The sequence below is a fragment of the Silene latifolia genome, chromosome Y (genome assembly GCF_048544455.1).
Source record: "Silene latifolia isolate original U9 population chromosome Y, ASM4854445v1, whole genome shotgun sequence".
Classification (NCBI taxonomy): domain Eukaryota; kingdom Viridiplantae; phylum Streptophyta; class Magnoliopsida; order Caryophyllales; family Caryophyllaceae; genus Silene; species Silene latifolia.
Window position 1 is genome coordinate 268,868,528 of NC_133538.1, and position 8,075 is coordinate 268,876,602.

Genomic DNA, 8,075 nt, shown 5'->3' on the forward strand with positions numbered 1-8,075 from the left:
TAGAACAAACAATTAACATAAACGATAATTGGCTTGGATTTTAACTAACAATTCTATATCTAACAACGCAATAAAGATGAACTGAAAGTAGAATAGAAGGAATACCGAAAATTGCAGAAGAATAGCAACGGAATGATTAGAAGTATGAATGAAAATCCGATGCAACCAATATTCCAAACCCTAACTATGATATTCTAAAACTGAATGTGAAACTTAGATCCAAACTGGAATCAAAACTGGATGCCTTTATCTGATGTTCTAGGTTACGTTATATAGCAAACATACGTAACAACTTATTATCAAAACCTAAACATAATGGGCTTGCTTTCCTCGATCTTTTAATTCTAAATGCAGGATAGCGGCTTGGTCGATCGACTAAGCATGGCGATCGATCGATCGCTCTTCGATGTCTGAGTAAGCTTCGGAACCCGCAGGTTGGTCGATCGACTGAAGGCAGTGGTCGATCGACTGCTTTAGATGCTACTTGACTTCTATAATCTCGTGGATTTATCTTTTGGGCCTTGAATTGCGCACCAAGCTCGTTCCTTAAGCGAATACTTCACGTCAAATGCAATGCAGGATACTCGGGGACGGATTTAGCTCAATTTCCGTTGAATTCTTCACATTTCTGCAATAAAGTACAAAAACACGAAAGTAGACGGAAATGGAAAGAAATTTAGCATAAACTAAATGAATGAGCTCTGAAATGCGTGTAAAATGAGGTGCAAAACATCATATAAAAGACACGCATCAAACTTCCCCAAACCAAACCCTTGCTTGTCCCCAAGCAAGAACAAGACTCGATCTAATGACCTAATGGAATGAGTTCAATCTCAGAGCGAAATGCAACATGTAAAGCCTAAACCAATTTAATGCACAACCAACAATCAATTAGCAATATGAATCATGCAAACGAGTTATGTAGTCGTTAAAAACTACTGAACCGTCAACTGTAGAGACTTATCAAATTGGACTCTCACGGGTCGCTCATATCACTCAAATAAGCACAGGTGAATAATGTAAAGATAGAAAGAATTCATTTGTAGTGACACTTACCTAACTACGACCTATAAGAACATGCCTGCAGTCTAATATGAAAATAATCTCTACAACCGTACATATGCATTCCAACCAACAAGAGACCATGACACATGCCGAGGTATATATGTGGATATGTGAGGTATGGGTAAGAAGAGGCAAAACATTTATGGAAAAGTGGAGGTACAGGTGATCAAGCTAGTACCGAAACGGAACCATATGGCAACATCCAACTTCTTGCTCAAAAACAAATGAAACGGTGCTATAGCAAGCACAAATCTCACAATCTCCAGGTATAAAGGTAATCAACTAACTCCCCATAAGATAAGAATAAAACATGGGAGCAAAAATCGCCAAAAGATAAGGATTTGAATTATGCGAATTTGATTTCTTTTTCTCGAACCTCAGTCGATCGACCTATGATGCCAGTCGATCGACCGCTTCAACAGTACAGAACCTCTTTTTCTTTCTTTTTTCGAATAATTTCTTTTTCACTTCTTTTCTTTTCTTTTCAACTTTGTTTCTTTCCTTCCTTTCTTTTCATTCTCCCAACTAAATCTCAATAAGAGCATTTACTACCAAAAACTAAGTAACAATCCCAAGGACACGGACTACTAGCTTGACAAAGGACAGGTTATATGTAGGATGTAGTAATGGGACAAAAAGGCTATTTTTGGCAGTGTGGGGTTCATGGGCAAAACGAATAAGGGGAAACCTCTACCACATGTGTCAACTAACCACAGACCGAATGCAATACAGGTATTAAGTAGATTAAGTTCATATTTATGCAAATTGATATGACATGTCTTATAAGGAGTACTACTCACATTCCTAAATAAACCGGTCATAGATGTCACCAGTTATAGGCTCTAAATCTCAGAAATATGATGTAGTTTGCCAATTTTCAATGTCAAGTCTCAAGTTTAGCAAAGAATTAACGAAAACTCGTGGATATGCATTTATACGATTCTACTAATAACATGTTAATCAAGCAAGGCTTAGGCAAAACAAATGCAAATGCAATATCATCCTTGAAATACTACCGTTCCGACTCGACCTATATGCTAAAATAAACATGCATTTTATTTGAAATTTTTGAAATTTTTTTTGAATTTTTTTTTGAATATAAGAATGAAATAAACAATGCAAAACAAAATGTAAACGTGAATGCAAGCAAATGATATGTGACGCAAAACCCTTCCCCAAACCAAATCGCACAATGTCCCCATTGTGCAAAATCATGTAATGAAGAAAAGAGAAATGGGAATTTGCGGGAAAATAAACAAATAAAAATGACATGAAGTGGAAATCGGGAACTTACAAGACTTTAAGCGCAGCAAAAGAAACCTCCCCAAACCAGCGTGAGCTAGGAGGTTTCAGTAGCCAGCAGTGCTACTAATAAGTACCTGAAAAGACAAACAAAGTACCACGCATAAAATCGAGAAAGACAATAATGAAGCGGTATTATGTGCATAATTTAGAAAAATAGAAGAAATAAATAAATGACGGAGGATAAAATGGAGTAGAAAACTCCCTCAATTCTGCAAATCGACCAAACATAGCAGGAGAGAGGTCGTAAACAGGTACAGCAGTGCATGTAGGTCGATCGACCACATCACTCAGTCGATCGACCGAGGTGAAAGGAACAGTAGCTCCTGGAACCCGCAGATCAGTCGATCGACCACTCATTGATCGATCGATGAAAATCTTCTTTGTTACTTCTTAGTTCTTCGTATTTGCTCAATTACTTGAGCTAAAGAGGTCTAAAAACCTGCAAATGCACAATAATACGCGCCCAAATTTGCGCAAAACCCAAAAGAAAGTCTAAAACGCATAAAATCCTAAGCAAGCAAAATAAAATGCGAAGTTTCGCGCACACAAAAGCAATAAAAAGTGTCTAACAAAAGCAAATAAAATGTTTTGGAAAACATGTGATCAACTAGTAGTTGATCAAGAACGGCCACGAAATGGCCCACTTCGTCGGCTTCTGGCTACTAGAGGTAGCCTCAACGGTGCTTATCTTATCAGCTGCACCCTTCTTAGCTTCCATGTCCGTGTGGCTCAACGGATATACACTTTCGTCATCTCCCCAGTCAATGACCTCTTCTTTCTCATCAAAGTCCAAGTCGTACTCCCTTGCCTTGACTGGCTCGTCATCAACTTCCTCATCAGTGGCATAGCTAAGGCAACCAAGACCTCCTCGTGAAACGATTGGCTTCTTTGCGGCTTGAGTGACTTGCAGCTCTTCCTTCCCCAAACCAGCTCCTACAATGTCAGAAATAGACAAATCTTCCTCCAATTTGCTCCCAATCTGGGGCGGAGGGGTTACAACAGGAATAGAGATAGGTAAATCAGGAAGCACAAAGTACGATTTCTTGTCAGAAACCGTATTACAAGTCACAGGCCACATGGGGTCCTTTTTCTTAGATGGCTGGGCAAAAACAATAGAATGCTTGCCCACTTTAAAAGTCAAGGTTCCTAGACCGACATCTATGACTGCACCAGCAGTGTGCAGAAATGGCCTACCCAAAATAATGGGAATGTGGGCATCCTCAGGCATGTCAAGTACAACGAAGTCGACGGGGAAGAAAAACTTCCCTATTTGGACGGGGATGTCCTCTAAGACTCCTATTGGCTGGACCGCAGATCGGTCACCATCTCAGATCTTATCATATCATCCATTGCGAACCTAGTCAATTTGAGCTTCCTAGCTAGACTCAAAGGCATGACGCTTATACTATCTCCTAAGTCACATAATGCCTTCTCAATAGAGAAGGTACCTATATTGCAAGGAACAGAAAAGCTACCCGGGTCCTCTAGCTTATGGGGTGCAGTATGAGACAAATAAGAGCATGACTCTTTGGTTAATGCGATAGTATGCACATTTTCAAGTGACTTTTTCTTAGACAAGAGTTGTTTCATGAATTTAGTGTAGGCAGGCACTTGATTGACCAACTCAAGGAAAGGAACTTGTACATTCAAACTACGAATAACCTTTTCAAATTTATTGAAAGATACATGTTCCTTTGTCGGCACTAGTCTCTCTGGATATGGGGCTGAGAGAAGTACCTTAGCCCTCTCTTCTAAGTTTCGCATGCCGGCATCCGTGGACTTAGGCTGAAAGTCCACCACCTTCTCCCTATTGAAGCTTGAACCCTCCTCGGACCGTCTCAAATGTGAGCCATTGACCGACATTGGGTCGAACTTCGGAATCGGGACGGACCCATCAAAGACTCGTGTCTTGCCCCCGATACTTTCGGAGTTGTCGAACCCGGAACAAATGGTCTCTTAAATTATCGGGCATTGAAGGACGAAATTTCTCAATATCGCAGGGTCTCAATCGATCGACCACCTTGCTCGGTCGATCGACCGAGATGTACGATTCGAAGCTCTGTAACCGCGTATCAGTCGATCGACCTGGTATATCAGTCGATCGACTGATATACCTGGTAGACGCCTTGTTCTTGTTATTTTTCGTTAAAGCTTTATTTTGACTCGATTCCGCCTCATTATTTTCAGGGGAATCCTCGACCATAGCAGGCCCCTCCAGGGTAGACCCACTCCTCAAAGTAATGGCATTCAGGGTCTCTTTCTGGTCAGTTTGAGTCGGTAAGTGTCCGGGAGCTCGAGTGGTACACTTACTAGCCAATTGAGCAATTTGGCTTTCTAGTAGCTTTATCCCGGCCTCTCTAGCTTGGGACTCCTTCAGCAATAAGTTCTTGAACTCGGCAATATCAGAACCATGGGATTGTTGTTTCTGCTGCGGCACATAGGGAGGCTTTTGGTACTGTTGTTGCTTATGATGAGGGGGCACATAAGCTTGCTGCTGCTGCTGTTCTGGAGGTTGAGTCGGATTCAGGACATTCTGGCTACTCCACCTCAAGTTGGGGTGGACATTCGGCTCATAGTACGTGTTTGTCTGCCTATAGTGTTGAAAGGCAGCACAAGACTCAAAGGGGACAGAACAATTTTTCCGAGACATGCCCTCGGCTCCACATCTTCTACAGACGAAAGGACCGTCTGAAACAGCGTTAACATGGTACATCCCACCTTTAGAAGCTCCTCCCAATTCATATTTGTCAAACCTTGCAGTGAGAGCTTCTAGTGCAGCAACAGAGGAGGATTCAGCAGCTCTCCTCTGGTTTCCTCTCGAATTCCCATATTCAGCCTTATGAGTGGCCAAATCATCGATGATCTTCCACCCCTTAGTCTCTCCCATGTTCTCAGCAAATCGGCCATTGGCTGCAGCATTCAAAATAGCCCTCTGATCGTCATACAGGCCATTATAGAACGGGTTGCAAAGACTCCATCTTTCGAACCCATGGTGCGGTATGGTTCGCACCAGTTTCTTGAAACGGACCCATGCTTCATGAAAGTTCTCATCAGGCCCTTGTTTAAAGCTCGTGATCTGAGCTCTAATGGCATTCGTCTTCAAGGCAGAGAAGTACTTTTTGTAGAATGCCAGGGCTAAGGAATTCCAGTCGGTGATCCTATGGGCGGCTCGGTCCAGATCTCTATACCACTCTCTTGCAGCGTCACGAACGGAGAAAATGAACATGGTCTCCTTGATCTGATCTTGGGTCACACCGGCCGGCGGGGGTATAGAGCAGCAATAATCAATAAAAATCTCCATGTGCTTGGCTGCATCTTCATTTGCAGCTCCCCCGAACTGGTTTCTCTCAACCAGGTTAATATAGGAAGGCTTTGGCTCGAGTTTTCTCGCCTCCCCAGGTAGTTCGAATCCTTTATAGAGATTCGCAGTTGTAGGCTCTGAGTGACTAGCAATGGTTGCTTCTTCAGCCATGACTGGGATTTCTGGAGAAGTAACTGTCTCAGCCGAAGAAATTGAAGCAGGAGATGTAGGTGGATCTCCTTCGAACAGAGCGTTCTCGTAGTAGCTTGACAGAGTACTCAACTCTTCCTATGTCGGTAATACCCTTTGTGATCGTCTCAACTCGCGCAAGGATTTCTCGATCTCAGGATTTAATGGTACTAGTTCACCACCCTGTGACCTGCGCATAAGAGGAAACTACAAAAAGAATATAAGAAAAGTTTAAGGAACAGAAGTCCCTTAAACTAAAGAAAGACTAAATAAAAACAACTAAAAATTAGAACAATTGCCTCCCCGACAACGGCGCCAAAATTTGATACCCGTCGTGAGGTGTCAAAAATAAATTTATAATCTCCAACTACAACTATAGCTAGCGGCAGTCGGGTCGAACCACAGAGAGGCAGACGTAATTTCTAGTTGTTTAAATTCGGTCTAAGGTAACAAAAGGTGGGGGTTTGATTGGGTTTGATCTATAGCTAATGACAATAAAAGAAAAGTAAACTAATGAAATATATAAAATCAAGTATAAAAAGAGGTACTAGGATGGTCGGTTCGTTATAGTTTGGCGGCAAAGATATTAAACAGGTCTAAATCAAACACATGAGGCGGGAAATAAAGAGGTCCTCTCGGTCCACTCTTAACAAATAGCATCTTTCGATCTCGCTATAGGTCCCTAATATCACTAATAGTAACTTTCGTCCTGAAAAGTGATTTACGGTTTAAACTTCACCTATCTTTCGATCTCAGCATAGTTTAGTCATTTTAATTGGTGATCTGGCAACTGTCCCTATCTCTCGATCTAATGGGTCAGTCAATCCTAAGCATTCAACTAGTCGTTTGCACTCGATTCGTCGAATAAAGAATTAAAACAAGTAAAACGAAAATAAAACCTCACGTGGTCAGTCGATCGACCGGGTAGGGTGGTCGATCGACCAACACGCGAATCAGGCCGTGTTCATTATATTGCCGCCTACACTACAATTCCCCTACATCCTAGCACAATTAATTTAGCTACTCATGGCTATGGCGAAAATAACAATAATATTGACGATAAAGACTACTGAAGTCATGCTAAAAATAGTAGAACAAACAATTAACATAAACGATAATTGGCTTGGATTCTAACTAACAATTCTATATCTAACAACGCAATAAAGATGAACTGAAAGTAGAATAGAAGGAATACCGAAAATTGCAGAAGAATAGCAACGGAATGATTAGAAGTATGAATGAAAATCCGATGCAACCAATATTCCAAACCCTAACTATGATATTCTAAAACTGAATGTGAAACTTAGATCCAAACTGGAATCAAAACTGGATGCCTTTATCTGATGTTCTAGGTTACGTTATATAGCAAACATACGTAACAACTTATTATCAAAACCTAAACATAATGGGCTTGCTTTCCTCGATCTTTTAATTCTCGTCTGGGATAGCAGCTTGGTCGATCGACTAAGAATGGCAGTCGATCGATCGCTCTTCGATGTCTGATGAGCTTCGGAACCCGCAGGTTGGTCGATCGACTGAAGGTAGTGGTCGATCGACTGCTTTAGCTGCTACTTGACTTCTATAATCTCGTGGATTTGTCTTTTGGGCCTTGAATTGCGCACCAAGCTCGTTCCTTAAGGAAATACTTCACGTCAAATGCAATGCAGGATACTCGGGGACGGATTTAGCTCAATTTCCGTTGAATTCTTCACATTTCTGCAATAAAGTACAAAAATACGAAAGTAGACGGAAATGGGGAGAAATGTAGCATAAACTACATGAATGAGCTCTGAAATGCGTGTAAAATGAGGTGCAAAACATCATATAAAAGACACGCATCAGACAAACAAGCAAGAACTTAATCACATAACACCATCCCCGGCAACGGCTCCATTTTGATGGTGATAGCGACTTGTTGTTCACTCCATCAAACACATTTATATTCTCAACAAACAACTAGTTAGTGGTTAAGTCGAGATCGATGCATGGGACGGTGTGCTTTGGGTCTAAGTCTATCCATCTCAATTTATGCTAGTGTCACGATTGATTTAGGTTTGTAGTTGTGTTCTAGACTAATGCAAACAATAAAGCAAAACAAGCAATAAAAGGAAGGATGTAAACAGATGAATAAAAGTACTAGGATATCGTGGATTCATATGGGATTCATGGGAGTAAATCATACAAACATGTTCTCAATTATATAGCAAGCACTTAT

General features: G+C 41.2%; 1 non-coding gene across 1 annotated transcript; it reads left to right on the forward strand.

Moving 5' to 3' along the window:
• The first annotated feature begins 5,354 nt into the window (after positions 1 to 5,354).
• LOC141636543 (small nucleolar RNA R71) lies at positions 5,355 to 5,461 on the forward strand. Its single transcript, XR_012541149.1, has one exon. It is a non-coding gene; the product is annotated as a small nucleolar RNA R71 (small nucleolar RNA).
• The last annotated feature ends 2,614 nt before the right edge of the window (positions 5,462 to 8,075 follow it).